At 36.5% G+C, this 21791-nt stretch overlaps 1 pseudogene; it reads right to left on the reverse strand.

Moving 5' to 3' along the window:
* Positions 1–355: 355 nt before the first annotated feature.
* LOC148775194 (small ribosomal subunit protein uS2-like) overlaps positions 356–21791 on the reverse strand; it is a 46657-nt pseudogene continuing 25221 nt past the window's right edge.

The raw sequence follows: 21791 nt of genomic DNA on the forward strand, positions 1-21791 counted from the left end.
TAAAGCTGCTTTAAGAATTTGAGTGAAAGATAATTGAAATACTACAAGGATGTGTAAATTTTCCACTACTTCAATACATATATTAGAATACTAAAGAAAAATTAGCTGTAGTCCACAAAATCTTATTATATTACAATTGCTCCTATTGCTTCCTGGCTAAGAAAATTAAATTTCACATTGGTTGAATTTTATGGAAAATGAAGAATTCTAGTGTAGAACTGTAAAGAAGAATCATATTTTCAACCATACCATACAAACAAGGTACAGCATATTCAAACTGCTGAAAACCACTGATAAAAATAATCTTGGAGACAGCAAAATATTACATACAAAGAAAAAAAAATAAAAGACTTTGTTAGACAAACATAAACTGAAGGAAGCTGCTGCCAGTAGATCTGATTTAAGAAATATTAAAAAATCATTTTTATATCAAATTTATATGATACCAGACAGAAATCTAGATTTTTTAACATTTATCTCTGGAAGGATAAAAAGTGACAGTAACTACATTTTTTCTTATTTAGACTTGATTTATTAGAAATTTGACTCTTGGACTGAAAGGAGTTCCAACCAATCCATCCTAAAAGAGATGAGTCCTGGGTGTTCACTGAAACTCCAATACTTTGGTCACCTCATGCAAAGAGTTGACTCATTGGAAAAGACTCTGATGCTGGAAGGGATTGCGGGCAGCAGGAGAAGGGGATGACAGAGGATGAGACAGCTGGATGGCATCCCCGACTCCATTTTTATGAGTTTGGGTGAACTCCGGGAGTTGATGATGGACAGGGAGGCCTGGCTTGTTGCGTTTCACGGGATCGCAGAGTCGGAGACTACTGAGCGACTGAACTGAACCGACTCTGAAAGAAAAATATTAAAAATAAATTAAGTGGCTAATAACATAAATGCAATTAAATATACCATTAAAAGAAGACAGATGAATGGAAGGAGTAATTATAATTATGCACTTGTAAGTTTACCACCATTTTTCACAGCTATAAATAATAGACCAACAGTGAAGCATGAATGAAATGAAAAAGAAACACTCGAACCAAGAGCTAGCATGCTAAAAAGAAAAAGAGAACAAAGAGCTGATAGAAGAAATAAGGGAAAAATAAGTTGGTGTAATTAAATCAAATATATTAGTAATTGCATTGTATACAAACAGTTTGTAGATCCAGTTAATGATAGAGACAAATTGTATTTAAAAAGACATATCTATATATGGTCCATTAAAACCCAATTCAAACTTAAAGCTGTTGGAAGATTAAATGCAATAATATGGAAAAATATAGTACATAAATATTAAGCAAATCTGGAGTGGTTATATTAATATCAGTAAAAAATAGTCTTCAGAACAAGGAATATAACCAGAACTAAAACAGTACATTGAGGGAAAAGACACAATAATCTCCATAAAGCTTCAAAATGCACAAAGCAAAACCTGATAGAACTGAAAAGTAAAAAGAAAACTCCACAGTTAAAGTTGGCCATATTAATATTTCTCTGTCTGAAATCCGTAGAACAAGTAGACATACAATTAATATTAAAGAGAAGTTGAACAGGTTGACATGTATAAATCCCTTCAACAAACAAAAGCAAGCATACAAATTCCATAAATCTTTTGGAACACTTACCCAAAAAAAAACCATTTTTCTGAGCCATTAAATAAAAATAAATACATTTTAAATAATTGAAAAAAGTCAAAGTCTATTTTCTGAGTACAACGCAATTATTGTTGATAGCAACAGAAAGATATATGGAAAGTGCCAAATATTTGGAATTAAACAAACACCCCTAAATAACTCATGAGATTCATAAGAGAAATAAGAAAATATTTTGACTGAATGAAAATGAAAACATTACATACTACAATTTGTGGAAAATAAATAAAGCAGTGCTGACGGAATGGAACGGATGGGTATTATACAGCATTGACTGCTTGTCATTAGAAGGAAGAAAGGTCTCAAATCAATTACCTAATATTTCATGTGAGGCAACAATAAAAAGTGTGGAGAAAGAGCCCAAAGCAAGCAGAAGAGAGGAAATAATAAAGATAAAAGCAGAGAAGACAAAACAATAGAGAGAACTGATCGGAAAAATCAATGTTAAAAAAAAAAAACTGGTTCTTTTAAAAGATCAATAAAACTGATAAATATTGAGTGAGAGTGATCAATTAACTCAAATCCACAAGAAGAAATGAAAGGCACTGAAGTGATACATCTGTCAGTAAATATAGATTTTATACATACATACATATATGTGTATGTATGTATGTATGTGATGTGTGTGTAAGTGGCTCAGCCGTGTCTAGCTCTTTGCAACCCCATGGACTGTCGCCTGCTAGGCTCCTCTGTCCATGGGATTTCCCGGGCAAAATTATTGGAGTGGGTTGCCATTCCCTTCTCCAGGGGAGCTTTCCCACCAAAGGATTGAACCTGAATCTCCTGCATTACAGGTAGATTCATTACAGTCTGAGCCACCAGAAAAGCCCTATGTGTATATATGCTGCTAAGTCACTTCAGTCGTGTCCGACTCTGTGCGACCCCATAGATGGAAGCCCACCAGGCTCCCCCATCCCTGGGATTCTCCAGGCAAGAACACTGGAGTGGGTTGCCATTTCCTTCTCCAATGTGTATATATATATATATACATATGTATATATATAAATGTTTCTCTTAATTTTATTAAAAAACATAAAGACCACTTAAAGCAATTATTATAATGCTCTGTTCTTAGTTTTCTAACATACACAGTTGTAATTTTTAAATTCAATTTATTTTATAAAAAGAGTTCATCCATTTATCCCAATCCCTACCCCCCATTTCTGGTAACCATCTATATAAATATAAATATATATCTAGATTCCATATATGACAGAGATCATAGAGCATTTGTCTTTTTCTGAGACACTTATTTCATTTCATATAATAATTTGTAAGCTATATGGCCAAATAGAACAATAAAGGAGATAGAAATGGAACAGTAATAGAGCAAAGTTTCAATATTTTATTGGAATTAATACAGTATTAATGTGAGGTGGATCATAATATATTGATTCATATTATAAATCCTAGAACAAATAGAAAGTCAACAGAGGAGTTAAAATGAATGCAAGGACATATTGTGCAACATGAAATGAGTTAGTTGATGCTGCTGCTGCTAAGTATCTCAGTCATGTCCAACTCTGTGAGACCCCATGGACTGTAGCCAGCCAGGCTCCTTTGTCCAAGAATCCACTAATGGGTTGCCATGCCCTCCTTCAGGTGATCTTCCCCATCCAGGGATTCAACTCAAATCTCTTATGTTTCCTGAATTGGCAGGCAGGTTTTTTACCACTAATGCCACCTGGGCAGCCCAAAATGAGTTAGTTCAGGAGGAATAATGCTAACAAAGGAGCAACAAAGACAAGACATAAAAACAAATGGCAGTCACAAAGTCACAGATTAATAAATATATCCATCATAAATGGACTCATCACTCCAATGAAAAGTCAAAAGTCAGAGATTCAACTTATTGAGTGTCTGCAGTGGAACAGCTGAAGACCACTCAGAGACTACTTCTCCCATTGTGTGGCCTGAGCCGTGGGAGCTGCAGTCCGTCTTCAGTGGCATTCTCACCGGTGTCTGTGCGCTGTCGTCCTCAGTGGGGGCTGCTGGGCAAGCGCAGAGGGCACCTGCCACCTTCAGACCAGCTGCTGCTTCTGGGAGGCGGCTGCTGCTGCTGCTGCTGCTGCTAAGTCACTTCAGTCGTGTCCGACTCTGTGTGACCCCATAGACGTAAGCCCACCAGGCTCCTCCGTCCCTGGGATTCTCCAGGCAAGAACACTGATGAGCAGCAGACAATTCAGGAGCTGGGGCAGTTCTTCCACCCTGCATTTCTCCCTGGTCACAGCCTTCTCAGCTGTGGCCTGCCCCTGCTGTACCACCTGTTGAGGATCTTGGCTCAAGTAGAAAGTGCGTGGGACACCCTCGGTATTCTCATGGGACTCCCATGGGTGCTCACGGAAGAGGGAACCACGCATGCCCAGGACTCCCCGGATCAGCATCTGTCACATCAGACCCACAGAGTGAGCTCCCTTATTGTTGCAAGGATGGCGGTGTCCATACAGCACAGACACTCTTGTGTGTTACAGAGAGCAGGGGTAGGCAGGTTTACAGAACATGCCTCTCGTGCGGGTGTACGGCCCTGGGGTCAGGAACCACTGTGAGTCGCGGCTCCTGGAGAGCGGGCTTCCTGGCTCAGGTGAGGGGAGTTCCAGGAGTAAGGTGCCCAGCATAGCAGTGGTGCCCGTGGTCACAGTAGACTTCAACACAGCTCGCTGGCTTGTTCTCCTGGATGTGATGAGGCCGACATCAGCCAGGTTTTCAATGGCAAAAACCGCAGGAGTGGACAGCAGAAGCTTCTCCCAGGTGCTCTCCAGATTTAGAGGTAATGCCATCATTTTTCCTTTTTATTATAGATGATGGCTCCATTTGGAAGTCTAGGCTGATGCCACCTAAGGGGGTTCCTGCTGCAAAGAATTTGAGAACATCCTCCTACTTCATTTGAAGAAAATAAAAGCCTCTGGACCATGTGAAAATTTCCTTTTAAATCATGATGAGAAGAGAATGCATTTGAATCAGTTCTAAAGAGGTGGATGAAACTGGAACCTATTATACAGAGTGAAGTATGCCAGAAAGATAAACACCAATACAGTATACTAATGCATATATATGGAATTTAGAAAGATGGAAATGATAACCCTGTATGCTTCTGCTGCTGCTGCTGCTGCTAAGTCGCGTCAGTCATGTCCGACTCTGTGCGACCCCAGAGACAGCAGCCCACCAGGCTCCCCCGTCCCTGGGATTCTCCAGGCAAGAACACTGGAGTGGGTTGCCATTTCGTTCTCCAATGCATGAAAGTGAAAACTGAAAGTGATGTCTCTCAGTTGTGTCTGACGCCTAGCGACCCCATGGACTGCAGCCTACCAGGCTTCTCCATCCATGGGATTTCCCAGGCAAGAGTACTGGAGTGGGGTGCCATTGCCTTCTCCGGATAACCCTGTATCAGTTCAGTTCAGTTCAGTCGCTCAGTCGTGTCCAACTCTTTGCGACCCGATGAATCACAGCACGCCAGGCCTCTCTGTCCATCACCAACTCCTGGAGTTCACTCAAACTCATGTCCATCGAGTCGGTGATGCCATCCAGCCAACTCATTCTCTGCCCTCCCCGTCTCCTCCTGCCCCCAGTCCCTCCCATAGGAGACAGCAAAAGAGACACAGGTGTTTAGAACAGTCCTTGGGACTCTGTGGGAGAGGGTGAGGGTGGGATGATATGGGAGAATGGCATTGAAACATGTATATAATCATATGTGAAACGAATCATCAGTCCAGATTCAACTCATGATACAGGATGCTTGGGGCTGGTGCACGGGGATGACCCAGAGGGAGGATAAGGGGAGGAGGGAGGTGGGAGGGGGGTTCAGGAAGGGAAACTCATGTACACTCGGGGCAGATTCATGTCAATGTATGACAAAACCAACCAATATAATATTGTAAAATAATTAGCCTCCAAAAAAATAATAAATAAATAAATTGACAAAAAAAAAAGAAAAGTGGGACAGCAAGCAACTTATGAATAAATAACAACTCAATATGCAAAATAAATAAATAAATAAATGCTTGCCAATCTTGAAAAAATAAAAATAAAAAAAATAAATCATGATGAGAACCCAGAACAATGTCCTATGGACTCCTGTCTGGGTAGCATAGGAAAGGGAAAATTCAGAGATTTTAAAATTGTAAATTGAACTAAAGAGCAAGATTCAATTATATTTAATGGAAAAGGTATTGTAGATTCAAAGATGAAAACTTAGGCTTATCCATACATGACTATTTTTTCTATCAATATGTTAAATCTATCCATCTCCTCAGTTTCAAAGATATTTTTTTCAGGGATAGTATATTTCATGAAGCTTTGCTTATAAAATCTAGGTTATTGAGGGATTATTAAAAATGAAAGCCAATCAAATATAAGTATGCTAAAAAGTTCATAGATATAACAAGAAATAATTTTTAAGAAGTGCACACAATTTTAAAGTTCAGAAGTTTCAGACTGTAAAAGTATCAAACACTGTGAAAGGCATTTGTACTCAGCATTAACACTGTATATTCAGTTCAGTTCAGTTCAGTTGCTCAGTCATGTCCGACTCTTTGCGACCCCATGAATCACAGCACGCCAGGCCTCCCTGTCCATCACCAACTCCCGGAGTTCACTCAAACTCATGTCCATCGAGTCGGTGATGCCATCCAGCCATCTCATTCTCTGTCGTCCCTGTCTCCTCCCACCCCCAATCACTCCCAGCATCAGAGTCTTTTCCAGTGAGTCAACTCGTCGCATGAGGTGGCCAAAGTATTGGAGTTTCAGCTTTAGCATCAATCCTTCCAGTAAACACCCAGGATTGAGCTCCTTTAGAATGGACTGGTTGGATCTCCTTGAAGTCCAAGGGACTCTCAAGAGTCTTCTCCAGCACCTCATGTTATAGAATAGCAGTCTTGGCAGTGTTCCATTTTTAAAAAAGGTCCAGGAGAAATCCAGGAGATGGTCAGGTTAACACAGCAAGGCTGTTTAAGGATGAAATTAGAATTCTGATGTAGGCCCCTGCACTTTCTAAGAAAGAATAATATTGAAACATTTTATAAAGAGTGTTCCACAAAATCAAAATCCTTTGAAATGTTCTGTAATGGGGCTATTCTGTAGCCAGTAAGTTTGGAAATGCTACATAGACTATATTCTCTGCAAGGGATTCATCATTCATATTAGCATAATGGAGAAGTCCTGCAAAAAAAAAAAAAAAAAGACTTATGTCAGAGTTTAATGTACCATTCCTGGCGTATTTGTCCATGAAATGAATAAATTTGTATTCTACGTAACATTTGTGTTTATATATAACATTTACTAATACCTCACATAAACAATTTTCCTTGAAATATTTTCACAGATTGATGTAAACAAAAGAGATCGTTTTACCTTAGTGGTCACTAAAAATATAAGCTCTAAGAGGGCCTTTGTACCCCAGCACCTAGTAGGGTGCCTATGTTTGCTTTTTATTTTTGCTATATCCACCTATTGATCTATAGAAAGCGAAATAAATGGTTGAATGAATAAGTTACTTCATTCCAATTATGCAAGAGACATCACATATTAATTTAATATATATCTGAAGGAAAAATCAATACTAATCTGAGTTAAGAAAATCAAAACAATTGCTCACCACAAACAGGCAGCTTATTTTGTTTTTTCCTATTTGTGGATCATTAATTTTAAATGAGTGATCTGAAATGAATATACTTGAAACAACATATAGAAAGGAATAGCAAAATATTTTTGTCATAACTATAGAAGCTGGCATTAATAACATTTCCTACAGAGAATCAGCATTCTACAGAATAATATATAGTTGATTCCTTGGTTGCAGTACAGTAAGTGAATCGTAGTGGTGGTACACCTTATTGAAACATGAGCCAATAGATTTATTGATTTTTAAATAGATTTTCTCCCTTCTGTTTTAAGTGGATAACCAGACTTTCTTTCTGTCTTAGGAAAACTGTGGCACCATAAAGATTATATAAAGTCCAAGTGTGTTTCTCAAGAAGAGATCATACTGGGTGTCCAGGGAGAAAGGGAAAGGCCTTTGAGAACATTGTTTTGAGGACGCCAGAGAGGGATGGATAAGACCACTGATGCTGTGACTCCTGGGTGGATGGGGAAGGATCAGTTCTAGGGATAGCGCTTTCTTGTCTCATAAAACTTCATACAGGCTACTCATGACAAAAAATTGAGTGACCCAGATAATTGAGGGACTATGTTGTCTTTCGGAGAAGGCAATGGCAAGCCACTCCAGTACTATTGCCTAGAAAATCCCACGGATGGAGGAGCCTGGTAGGCTGCAGTCCGTGGGGTCCCTAAGGGTCGGACACGACTGAGCGACTTCACTTTCACTTTTCACTTTCACACATTGGAGAAGGAAATGGCAACCCGCTCCAGTGTTCTTGCCTGGAGAATCCCAGGGATGGGTGAGCCTGGTGGGCTTCTGTCTATGGGGTCACACAGAGTCGGACACGACTGAAGTGACTTAGCAGCAGCAGCAGCATGTTGTCTTTAACAATGACATTTTCAATAACCACTATATAGAAAGATAACTGAAGCTCTCTTACATTTTAAGTACTCACAGTGCACCGAGACTCTTAAGAAACCTTACAGAAGCTGAAAGAAAACAGATGATGCTGACAATGATTATGAATTAGAAGTTAATAAATAAAACCCCCAAAATATCATATTCTGTGAATTTAAAAATTGACTTTAAGCAAATTGTTAAGAATATAGAATGTTTTAGATAAGTGAACAACTTACAAAATATTTAAAGCAATGGAAATACTCCATATGTTACCATAAGGTTGGATACTTGTCAAGGTACATTTGTTCAAAACCATAGAGCATACCACATCAAGAGTGAACTCTAATGTGAACCAAGAATTTTGAGTGGTTGTGGTGTGTCAGTGTAAGTTCATCACCTGTAACAAATGAGTCACTTGGGTGAATGATGCTGATAATGAGGGAAGCTAGGCTTGTGGGGGTGGGGTGGGGGTGGCAGAGGGTATACCGGAAATACCAGTATGTTTCGTTCAATTTTTGATACTTTTGAACTGTGGTGTTGGAGAAGACTCTTGAGAGTCCCTTGTACCGCAAGGAGATCCAACCAGTCCATTCTAAGGGAGATCAATCCCGGGTGTTCATTGGAAGGACTGATGCTAAAGCTGAAACTGCAATACTTTGGCCACCTCATGAGACGAGTTCAGTTCAGTCGCTCAGTCGCGTCGGACTCTCCGCGACCCCATGAATCACAGCACGCCAGACCTCCCTGTCCATCACCAATTCCCGGAGTTCACTCAAACTCATGTCCACAGAGTCGGTGATGCCATCCAGCCATCTCATTCTCCGTCATCCCCTTCTCCTCCCGCCCCCAACCTTTCCCAGCATCAGAGTCTTTTCCAGTGAGTCAACTCGTCGCATGAGGTGGCCAAAGTATTGGAGTTTCAGCTTTAGCATCAGTCCTTCCAATGAACACCCGGGATCGACCTCCCTTAGAATGGACTGGTTGGATCTCCTTGCGGTACAAAGGACTCTCAAGAGTCTTCTCCAACACCACAGTTCAAAAGCATCAATTCTTCAGCGATCAGCTTTCTTCACAGTCCAACTCTCACATCCATACATGACCACGGGAAAAACCATAGCCTTGACTAGACGGACCTTGGTTGGCAACTTAATGTCTCTGCTTTTTAATATGCTATCTAGGTTGGTCATAACTTTCCTTCCAAGGAGTAAGCGTCTTTTAATTTCATGGCTGCAATCAGCATTTGCAGTGATTTTGGAGCCCAAAAAGATAAAGTCTGACACTGTTTCCACTGTTTTTCCATCTATTTCCCATAAAGTGATGGGACCAGATGCCATGATCTTTGTTTTCTGAATGTTGAGCTTCAAGCCAACCTTTTCACTCTCATCTTTCACTTTCATCAAGAGGCTTTTGAGTTCCTCTTTACTTTCTGCCATAAGGGTAGTGTCATCAGCACATCTGAGATTACTGATATTTCTCCCAGCAATCTTGATTCCAGCTTGTGCTTCTTCCAGCACAGCGTTCCTCATGATGTAATCTGCATATAAGTTAAATAAGCAAGGTGACAATATACAACCTTGACGTACTCCTTTTCCTATTTGGAACCAGTCTGTTGTTCCATGTACAGTTCTGACTGTTGCTTCCTGACCTGCATACAGGTTTCTCAAGAGGCAGGTCAGGTGGTCTGGGATTCCCACATCTTTCAGAATTTTCCACAGTTTATTGTGATCCACACAGTCAATGGCTTTGGCATAGTCAATAAAGCAGAAATAGATGGTCTTCTGGAACTCTCTTGCTTTCTCCATGATCCAGCGGATGTTGGCAATTTGATCTCTGGTGCCTCTTCCTTTTCTAAAACCTGCTTGAACATCTGGGAGTTCACGGTTCACATATTGCTGAAGCCTGGCTTGGAGAATTTTGAGCATGACTTTACAAGCGTGTGAGATGAGTGCAATTGTGCGGTAGTTTGAGCATTCTTTGGCATTGCCTTTCTTTGGGATTGGAATGAAGACTGACCTTTTCCAGTCCTGTGGCCACTGCTGAGTTTTCCAAATTTGCTGGCATATTGAGTGCAGCACTTTCACAGCATCATCTTTCAAGATTTGAAATAGCTCAACTGGAATTCCATCACCACCACTTGCTTTGTTTGTACTGATGCTTTCTAAGGCCCACTTGACTTCACATTCCAAGATGTCGGGCTCTAGGTCAGTGATCACGTTATCGTGACTATCTTGGTCTTGAAGATCTTTTTTGTACAGTTCTTCTGTGTATTCTTGCCAGGCAAAATATACAAGTATATTTGTAAATATATGTATATATTTAATATAAATAAAATGTTGTATAGTGGGTGGGAAAATCTTACCAGGTGATAGTAAAGTTGGACATGAGCAGCATCCATAGGTTAAGGAAAATATTGCTTTCAGAGGTCTGTTGTTTTTGTAGACATACAAATCCTAAATGCTTCAAAAAGTCAAGCACTGACAATATCACTGAAGCATAAGAATACAAATGTCTGATATTGTAAGCCAAGCCAGACAGAGTACACTTAACACAAATTTTGTTCTGGTAAGTCTGATGACTGTAGGCAGTACCCACTGCAATTTTTTATGTAAAACAGCAGCCAAGTAAACTGAAGTGGTTTGGAAAAAAAAATACATAATTAACAGAATTGTGTGCCATAAAAGTTTACATATGGATGAAACCAGATTGCTTGAGAAAAGTGCCTGTTAGAACCTCATTTTTAAAAAGAAAATAGCTTAACTAGGATTGAAGTCTATGGAAATCAGGCTTATGGCTTTTACTTGGAGTAAGTGGGAGATTGCAAGTTGGAAGCACAGCTTGTTCATTACACACACACAAAAAAACACATGTTTAGAGGCCTTTTTATTTGTTTTTGCTTCAGATAAAATTCAAGTTGTGTAAGATTATCTTAAATGGAACAATTGCAAAGAAAAGGATTTATCTCTAACTAGTTACATCCTAAGAGAGGAATATTAAGTCATTCCTGTTTCAGTTTGTCACTATTGATTTAATTTTGAATATTTTTCCCTTTCCTTTGTCATTAAATGATGTTTTATAGCAAAACATTTACAATTGAAATGGATTTAATTAATATATTTTATTTAATACAGTATAAATTTTATGATTTCTAATAGAAGAAGTAACAACCTGAAATAAGAGAGACCTAGTGAGGGCATGAGTGTTTAGGAATGAAACGTATTCACATAAGTGATCCTTCTTGTATTGCAGCTCAGTGTACTGAAGATTTTAAGTAACACATTTACCTGTTAGCAAATACCACAATCATTTCAGACAGAAAAAGATTTATTATATTGATAATTCTTGAGTAGAATATGAGTGTATTAACTCATAAAGTATCCATATTACCCAAACAATAGCAGGATATTGTTGGTGAACTAATTTAATACTTGATGTTAAATGATCAACAGCACTAGGAAATTTCATTCTACGTGGAAATAAAGCTATCACGAATTTCAACTCCTCCCTCTAAAATCTTTAATATCATCACTATGGGTAATAATAGAAAGTGAAAGTTGCTCAGTCGTGTCTGATTCTATGCTATCCCATGGACTATACAGTGAATGGAATTCTCCAGGCCAGAATACTGGAGTGGGTAGCCTTTCCCTTCTCCAGGGGATTCTCCCAACCCAGGGATCGAACCCAGGTCTCCCGCATTGCAGGGGAATTCTTTACCAGCTGAGCCACAAGGGAAGCCCAATAATAGAAAAGGGAACCACAGAAAAGTTAAATGACACTTTGTCAGTATCAAAATTCCAAGAAAGTTAAGTCACTACTTCAATACACACTGTTCACTTCTAGAGCCTGATTTCTTTTTTCTAAAACACTCAGACTCATAACAAATCAGCCTGTGTAAAAAATAATTAAATTAGATAAAACATAGCAGGAAAGATGTGCTAGAGTAATATGAAGTAATTTGGATTACATTATTATTTTGGAACATAGATTACCTCTTTTCCTGAAAATTTTTTCTCACAATGATCAGTCTGTTTGAAGGGTTTTGACAAGTTATAAAATTTCAATTGTGCATTAATGTGCAGTTCCCAAAATAGTGAAAAGGAAAACTATAATAAGGAAATGGATAGGCAATTGAGAGATAAGTAAAGAGTTTATTTAACACTTGAAAACAATATGGTTTATGGATGACACAATGCACAAGTGGAGACATCTTAAGTTTTGAAGCCAGAGAGCCTTGGAATCTAAGCTCTGGGATTTCTTGAGCAACAGGAGACACATTATCCAAACTTTCTAAGCTTGCTTTCCCTTTAGATAATAAAGTCTATAATTCTGGTTGAGGATAAAATTAGACAATGTGGGTAGTGTGCTTGGCACATAGAATTCATTAAATAGCATTTCAGAACTGCTACTTATTTTCTCACTCCAAATCTCTGAACCAATAAAAATATAGGAAAAGAGATCCCTGTTGTGTAAGAATTCTGTTAGAAATGTATGAAACATATAATCACTAATGTGTGTATGCCAAGCTGCTTCAATCATGTCCAGCTCTTTGCGACCCTACGGACTGTAGCCCGCCAGGCTCCTCTGTCCGTGGGGATTCTCCAGGCAAGAAAACTGGAGTGAGTTGCTATGCCCTTCTCCAATTACCAATAAATATATAAATTATATTTAAATTCTAAGCTCATTTACAGGGCCTGCAAAGACCCCAAAGATCTCTCTCATCACTTGTCTTGAAATAACTATCACATAATCCATTTCAGTCACACTCAACTTTCCCTTTACCAGTGTGGCATCCTCCGCTATCTATTCTGTCTGTGAAGACTGTGTTCCGTTTCCATAAACCTCACTTTCCACATATTTGACCTGTCTAACTATTTTTCATTCATTTCCTAGCTGAGATACATCTTCTTCCTGGAAACCAATCTGAATTATCCAGGTTAAGTGGCCACACCTTCAGCACTGTATCATCCAGCATTATAATTTGATATCACTGATCATGCTATAAAGAGACCATTGGTAAAGTTGTCTGTTACGGTCCTCACGAAGGCATAATTCCAAGGGGAGTGGGGACTGAGTTTATATATTCAGAATTTAGCAAAGTTCTCAAATAGTGTATAGAATTTATCAAAGTCCTCAAAGAGTGTATAGATTAAGGGTTAATGTCAAGAATACTTTGCTCTTCCTATCAAAATATTAAACTATAAAGAGAGAAAGCACTATTTCTTTAGTGAATCAAAAAATAATTCATGTAAGATGATATATTTATGATATTTTGAAGGATAGTCAGAATCTTAACAAGAGATGCGAGGTCTGAAAGTTCTTCAAGGTAAAAACCAATGGCATCAGCAAAAGCAGAGAGGGAAGGATTTGGGAAACTGAGTTCTCTCTAATGCCTCTGCAGCTGCTTTTCCAGGATTGCATGAGTGTCCTTAAGCCAGATACAAGGCTGTATATATTTCACAGATATAACTTAATAAACTTTTTTGCTAAAGATGTGAAAGGTTACTCTCATGCAAAAACCTGTTTCTACTCCTTTACTTTCTGTGCAGGAAGTGAGGTTCAAAGTAGAACCTCTGATTACATATACCAATTAATGAAAGATGATCAAACATGAAATCTACACTCAGTTATTCCACTCCATGGATAGTATTAAGTACTGGTATTTAAAAATAGTATATTGTATTCATTTTATAAAATATGTTCACAGAAAAATGCACAGACTACATTTGTATTAATGCTGTTTCTTATAGAGGATAGTGGTTTGCTGTTACACTGCATGACTTTGTCATGATTTGTCATTTGATTCTTATATATTTGGGAAAGAGGGAAATAAAAGATGAAATAACATATATGTGTTAAACAATTATGTTAAAAATTAATGTCTATATATATATATATGTGCATTGTTTTGATTTTGGAAATAATTTCATAGGTTTGATACATGTCAATATTATCAAATTACACGTCAAGTGTGTACATGCCAATGTCAAACAGTGATACAGTGACAAAAACTACATTCTTCATGTACCAACATTTTAGTCAAGTAATAACAATAAAGCTTGTCCTTAGGAAAAAATACTAGATATTTTTATAACTATGCACTTTTAAGTATGTGTTAATATTTATGATGGCAATACTTTAATCAGTCTAATAGGTAGCATATTTATAGCCTTCTGATTAAATCTATCTTAATTACATTTTTACATTTACATAAGTTAATTATATTTAAAATAAATGTATTTTTCTTAACTAATTATCATTTCTCCTTTATTGGGACCTATCTTTTGATATCTGTACTTTTTGTTCTTATGATTTGTATTAGTTTCACTTCCTTTTGAGTTATTAGTCTTCTCTTAGTGTCTCTTCAAATGTTTTGATTTCCTTTGGTACTTTCAGTAGACATAATGCCTGACTAATTAGAAATCCAGGTGTTTGGCTGAAAAAACAAGATAAGTCTTATTCTCCATACTTTGTTTCCTGTCTCCATGCCTGGTCAAATACAGAATTTTAATTTCCTGGACTTGAAGGAGCAGCCAACTATCCTTGCATCTGAAAAAATACCAGCTTCTAAGAATGTTGAAACTGTGGGTTCTGTGGTAGTGTTTAGTGCTAGAGAGAGCAGAATAAATGCTGTCTCAAATGACAAAAGTCAATGCATATCATTAATTGCCTGTTTACTTAGAACTGTGCTTGAAAGTATTTTGCCATCAGATTATAAATCTCTACAGATTTAATTCAGTTATTTTTTCTATTTAAATCACAATAAATAGGATATATGTACAAATTTGAATTCTTTATATTATATATAAGTTCAAATATTTCTTCAGTGTTTAGCTCACCTTTGAAAGACTAGCCCTATTTCTCATTTCTGGCATATAATGATAAATGCCATTTACCTTGCTAAGCATTGGTAGTAGCATTGTAGAAACTATGCATCCAGACAGGAGAATGTCACAATGTGTTGTGGGATATAGATTAACAATTATAGTCCAGTGCTTTGTCAATTAGAGGTATAAATGTAGGGCTGGTAGACATATAATAGCAGGATGCTTAATTTTATTTTTAACATGTATGTATATGAAATATGGAAAAAAAATGTTGTTTTACAAAAAATCCAGAAAAAAAGCAACTCAAATAACTACCAACTGCAAAATTAACATTTGTAATATATGTGTTTTTTTTAATATATTTTTAATAAATTAAAAAGCAGAGACATTACTTTGCCAAAAAAGGTCCGTCTAGTCAAGGCTATGGTTTTTCCCATGGTCATGTATGGATGTGAGAATTGGACTGTGAAGAAAGCTGATCTCCGAAGAATTGATGCTTTTGAACTGTGGTGCTGGAGAAGACTCTTGAGAGTCCCTTGGACTTCAAGGAGATCCAACCAGTCCATTCTAAAGGAGATCAATCCTGTGTGTTCATTGGAAGGACTGATGCTAAAGCTGAAACTCCAATACTTTGGCCACCTCATGCGACGAGTTGACTCACTGGAAAAGAGTCTGATGCTAGGAAGAATTGGGGGTGGGAGGAGACGGGGACGACAAAGAATGAGATGGCTGGATGGCATCACCGACTCTGTGGACATGAGTTTGAGTGAACTCCGGGAGTTGGTGACGGACAGGGAGGCCTGGCGTGCTGTGATTCATGGGGTCGCAAAGAGTCGGACACGACTGAGCGACTGAACTGAACTGAATATATGTGTATAAAAAATATATTACAAAGGGAACACATGAACTATATTGACATACTATACTATGATTGAATTATAGAAACATAATATTAATCAAAAGAAACCAGACTCAAAGAATACTGATTATGTTATTTTACTCGAGTGAAATTTATAAATAGAAAATACTGAGTTTTAGAATTCAGGGTAGTGGTTTTATCTGAAGAGTAAAGCAGTAAATAGTAATTAAAATGGGAAAAATTGTGTTTTCTGGGATATTGTTAATGGACTCTTTATTATTTTTTATGGCTGTGTAAGAAATTACCACAAGCTTAGAAGCATAAAACAACACACATTTATTAGATTGCAGGTTCTGTGGGTCAGGGATCTGGCACAGTTTAGCTGGATTCTCTACAGGCTGCAATCAAAGGATCTGGCTGTCATTTTGAGTAGCTTGGGAAAAGGTCTGATTCCAGCTCACTTATGTTGCTGGATGACTAGTTTCCTTACTGTGGTAGGATTCATGGTAGTTTGTTTCATAAAATGCTATGGAACAAATTTGCTAGCAAGACATGACATAATCATGGAAGTGACATTCCATCAGTTTTTCCGCAGTCCATTCCTTAGAAACAAGTCCCATATCCTGTCTACACTCAGAGGGAAGGGAATATACAAGTGCATACCCCAAAGGTAGTAGCCATCTCAGGTTGAATGTCACATTCTCTCTTTTACCTGGGTGGTGATTAGATATAATCAGTTCTCTTTGTCTAACTCATTCATTTGAAAACCATTTTAGGTATTGGCTAGATTTGAGTGGAAATTTTGTTAGAAATCATATCAACTATTTAAAATAAGCCCACATGTAATAAAAATAAATTTTACTTAGTATCCTGAAGGAATATTAATTATCGCCAAGATATTAAATGGGAAATCAGTTTTGTTTTCAAAGACAATAAAGAAAAAAAGCAGATGTATTGTCATGAACGAACCCTTTCTCTGATTAATTTTAAAGGAGATGATGAGTAATGTAATTATTTATGCATAGTTGACCTTTATATAAATTCCTTCTGAAATTTAAGTCTCAGGAACCCAGGCATATTAATTTTCTATTGCTGGTTAACAAAGTACCTCAAATTTAGCAGCTTAAAGCATCATCCATTTAATATCTCATAGGTATGTAAGTTAGAAATCCAACATGTCATGGTTTGATTATTTATTACGGTCTTATCAGGCCAAAGTTAAAGTGTACCGAACTCTTATTGGAATCTCAAAGGAAGAATCCACTTCCATATTAATTCATGTCCAGTTCAGTAGCCATTGGACTGACATTCCTTTTTCTATGCTGTTTGTTGACCAGGAATGTTCTGTTTTCCTAAAGGCTACCTGTGTTCCTTCTTACACCACCATCTCCAGCTTCAAGCCAGGCAATCAAATACACTGCTGTACATCTTTTGCCTTTAAGAGCTTCTGAGCTTGCACTGTGTCCCTGACAATCCAGAATAGTTTCCTTAATAAAGGTGAATGATTAATAACATTAATTAAATCTGCAGTCTCTCTTGCCATGGAAGTTAACCTAGTACAGGCATAAGAACAGGTAGCAAAAGTCATAGAAGAAAAGTCTGCCTATCACACAAGCATGTTCTATTTGAATGGAAAACCTGAATCTTGTACTTTGAAAATTCTGTAAATAAGTGCAATATTTTACTCTAAAGATACAATGGGTTTGCTTTGTTTTTGTCTCCACAAGACATAGAAGGCAAAGTGTTACTGTAGGTGGAGTTAATATTATTTTAATATATCCACATTTCTTCCTAGTCATGAGTGAGGAACATTTAGAACCATCCTTACTTTGTCTTACCAATTAAGAAATTGTAGTGAATAGAATCTTCATACGTAACTGAAATCTACTATCTTAGCAAATTTACAGTACTTGTGAAATATTTATTGAAGTAAAATTGTCTGTTTGTAGATAACATGATCATATATATAGAAAACTAAAAATTCTGTCAAAAAACTGTTAGAGCTAACAAATTCAGGAAAATTGTAGGATACAAAACCAACACAAAAAATTAATTACATTTCAATAAAATTAAAAACAGAACATCCAAAAGAGAAAGTAAGAAAACTATCTCATTTACCATAGCACCAAAAACAATAAAATACTTAGGAATAAATTTGACCAAGGGGTCTGTAAACTAAAAAAACATAAAACTTTTAAAAGTAATCGTAGAATAAGCAAATAAATGAATATATATCCCATATTCATGGATTGGAAGAAGTAATATTGTCAAAATACCCATGATTTTCAACATGATCTATGGATTCATTTTCTACCAAATTCCAATGCCATTTTTACAAAAATAGAAAAACAATTTTAAAATTCATCAGAACACGAAAGACTCCAACAACCAAAGCAGTCTCTGGAAGGAAGAACACAATTGGAGACATCATACTTTCTGATTTCAAACTGTTTTACAAAACTATAGCAATAAAAATGGTATATACAATAAAAAGATACACAGATCAAGGACACAAAATCAAGGGCTCAGAAATAAACTAACATATAAATTGTCAGTAATTCTTTCACAAGGGTCCCAAGAATACACAATGGGAATAGTCTTCTCAATAAATGTTGTTGAGAAATCAAAATATCTTCCTGCAAAAGAATGATATGATACCTCTTATGGCACTCACAAATATTAACTCAAAAGTATTTAAGACCTGAAATCATAAAACTGTTGGAAGAAAACAGAGATAAAAATCTTCTTGACAGTGGTCTTGGCAATGATACCAAAAGCAAATACAACAAAAGCAAAAGCAAACAAGGGAGACTACATCAAACTAAAAAGCTCTATGCAACAAAGGAAAAATTCAACAAAATGAAAAAGCAGTCTATAGAATGGAGAAAATGTTTGGAAACCATATATCTACAAGGTTTAAATCCAAAACATACAAGGGACTCACACAAATTGCTGCAAAAATAAATAGCTTGATTAAAATATAGACAAAGGACCTAAACAGATATTTTTACAGAGAAGACATACAAATTGCCAACCAATACATAAAAAGATTCTCAACATCACTAATTATTAGAGAATTCAAAGAGAAACCACCTCATACCTGTAGCCATATCTATTATCAAAAAGACAAAAGATACAAAAAGGCTGGTGGCTATGTCAAGAAAAGAAAAGACTATATAGTTTACATGGGAATGTATCTGGTGCAGCCATTATGGAGAATAGTATGGAATTTCCTCAAGAAATTAAAAATAGAATTACCTTACCATACAATCCAGGAATCCTACTTCTAGATATATACCCAAAGAAAATAAAATCAATATCTCACAAAGATATCTGCACTCCATGTATTTTGCAGCATTATTCATTGCTGCCAAGACATGAAGACATTTAGGCCCACTGGTGGATAAAAGAATAATGAAATGTGAAATATTCTAGACGATGGATATTACTCAGCCTGATGAAACTGAGAGATCCTTCCATTTCCAACAACATGGATGAATCTAGAGGACATTTTACCGAATGGAAAAAGCCAGACACAGAAAAATAAAAATGCTTGCATAAGCATTCATATGTGCAATTCTTTAACTCAATGGTATTTTGTAATTATGAGTTAATTAATCTTGAGTTTCTCCAAAACTTCTAGACCCTGTAGCCAGACTCAAGGATGTGAGTCTGCCTGCCAGTAGGCTCCCAGGGTTCTGCAGCCAGTTGGTGATTCAATGCCATCAGCCAGTAGTGCCAGCAATATCCAAATGAGGCAGAGCCCAGCACCAAAATGTCCAGGTGCCAGTATCACATTTTTAAAATTTTTGTTTGCCTGAGAATGTCTTTATTTCAGCTTAAATTTGGGAATATGGTTTTGCTGGCTATGAGATCCAACATTGACAGATTTTTTGTTTCTTGTAGCATTTTGGTATAACACTCAACTGCTTTCTAGCCTTTGTCACTTCTCATAAGAACTCAGCTATTAATATTTATCTTGTACATTATGCTTCATAATTTTCTTGCTACTTTTAAAGTCATTTATTTATGACATTGAGCAACTGAATATGCTGTGTCTGGGTGTGGTTCTAATATTTATGTTATTTTGAGTTTTTAAATATTCTTGGTTATATAGAGTGGTGTTTCTTTAAATATGATGAATTTCAAATTATTATTTACTCAAATAATTATTCTGCATCTTTATTCTATCTTTTTCTTCTGATACTTTGATTATGCTTATATTTGCATACTTAAATTTGGCCTACATTTCTCTTTAGCTTTGTTCATTTTGCATCTATTCTTTCTGTTCTTTCAGATTGGATAGTCTTTATCAATTTATATTCTAGTTTGCTGAACATTTTGTTTTTTTTGCTTTTGGCTAAAATTTATTCTTGAGTTCTTATGGTAAACTTTTCATTTGGTTAATGCACACTTCAAGTCCATTATATCAATTTGGTTATTTTTATAATTTTATATTTTAAATAATATTTTATAAATTTATATTCTGTATTTGATAAATGATTGTCATCATAACTCCCTTTGATTCTTTTTTATTAAAGTATAGTTGATTAACAATATTGTGTTAATTTCAGGTACACAATTTGTTCATATATATGTATATATGTTCTGTTCTGATTATTACATTATAGTTTATTATAAGATTTGAATATAGTTTTCTGTGCTGTAAATTCTTTTTATTGTTTAAACATGGTTACTTTAATTCTTTGAACATATATTTATAAAAGCTCTTTCCAAGTCTTTGTTTTCTAAATCCATCATCAAGGCCCAATCAATTACAATTCTCTTGCAAGCCTATTTTCTTGTAAAACCATCGCACTTTCCTGTGTCCTTGTTTGTCTGTAGGCTCTTTGCTTGTTTGTTGAAAACTAGATATTTAAATTATTTCTGTATAAATACAGGACATTGGATCCTGCCCCATATCAGAGCTTGTTATTCTGTTCACTGTTTTATTTGTTTAGTATTTTGGTTCAACAAATTTTGCAGGGCAGAATGCTTTCATTTTAATAAAATCCAGTGTATAAAGTATTTGTTTAATGGATTGTACCTTTGATGTTAAATCTAAAAAGTTGTTGCCATATTCAAGGTCACCTAGGATTGCTCCTGTGCTATTTATTATAAGTTTTAAAGTTCTTCACTTTACATTTAGGTCTGTGATTCATTTTGAGTTAACTTTTGTGATGAGTATAAAAGTTCTATGTCTACTTATTGTGTGTGTGTGGATATCCAATTATTCCAGAACCAGCTGTTGAAAATATTATCATGTTAGTGCCTTTGTTCTTTTGCTAAAGATTAATTGACAAAATTCATGTGGTTTTGTTTTGGGACTTTCTATTCTTTCTGTTGACTTATTTGTCTATCACCAATACCACATTGTCTTGATTACTGAATCAGTTTAGTCTATTTATACACATTGCACATATTCTCATGTCCCTGGTTTGAGTTTTATTTTATATGTTTCATTTTTAAGCCTAACTCCCTAACAGTTGCCACTGTGTCAGCAGAGTTTAGAAGATTTTTATATACAAGAGGTTGAAAATAAGTCCCTGAGTCAGAAAGATTTTCACCATTTACCATTGAGTTTGTGTGTGGCTGGGAGACTGCTTTTGTGTTTAGAGTTTATGGGTTTGCTCCATATCCAGCTAAAGATCACAGGGTTACATCTGAGAGGACAGCATCTTTACTATGAACATAGTCTTCTGAACCACATAGGTTGGATGGTGGTTTTAGCACAGGTCTCTTTGACTGGATCTTTCCCAAATCTTCCTGTTAAGCTTCTAATGGATATGCCTCTACTATATCATACTAATACCATTGTTAGTTGCCACTGGTCTCTAGCTAATATCTTTACTGCTGTAAGCACATCCCTGAAACATTCATTGTGCCACAGTAAAATGCAAATATATTTAGGCCCTTCAGTCAGGGTCAGGGGATTGCCAATTTAAGGCTTGCTCTGA

The sequence above is a fragment of the Moschus berezovskii genome, chromosome 17, assembly GCF_049115385.1.
Source record: "Moschus berezovskii isolate FMDL1 chromosome 17, NW_MosBer_1.0, whole genome shotgun sequence".
In the NCBI taxonomy this organism is placed as follows: domain Eukaryota; kingdom Metazoa; phylum Chordata; class Mammalia; order Artiodactyla; family Moschidae; genus Moschus; species Moschus berezovskii.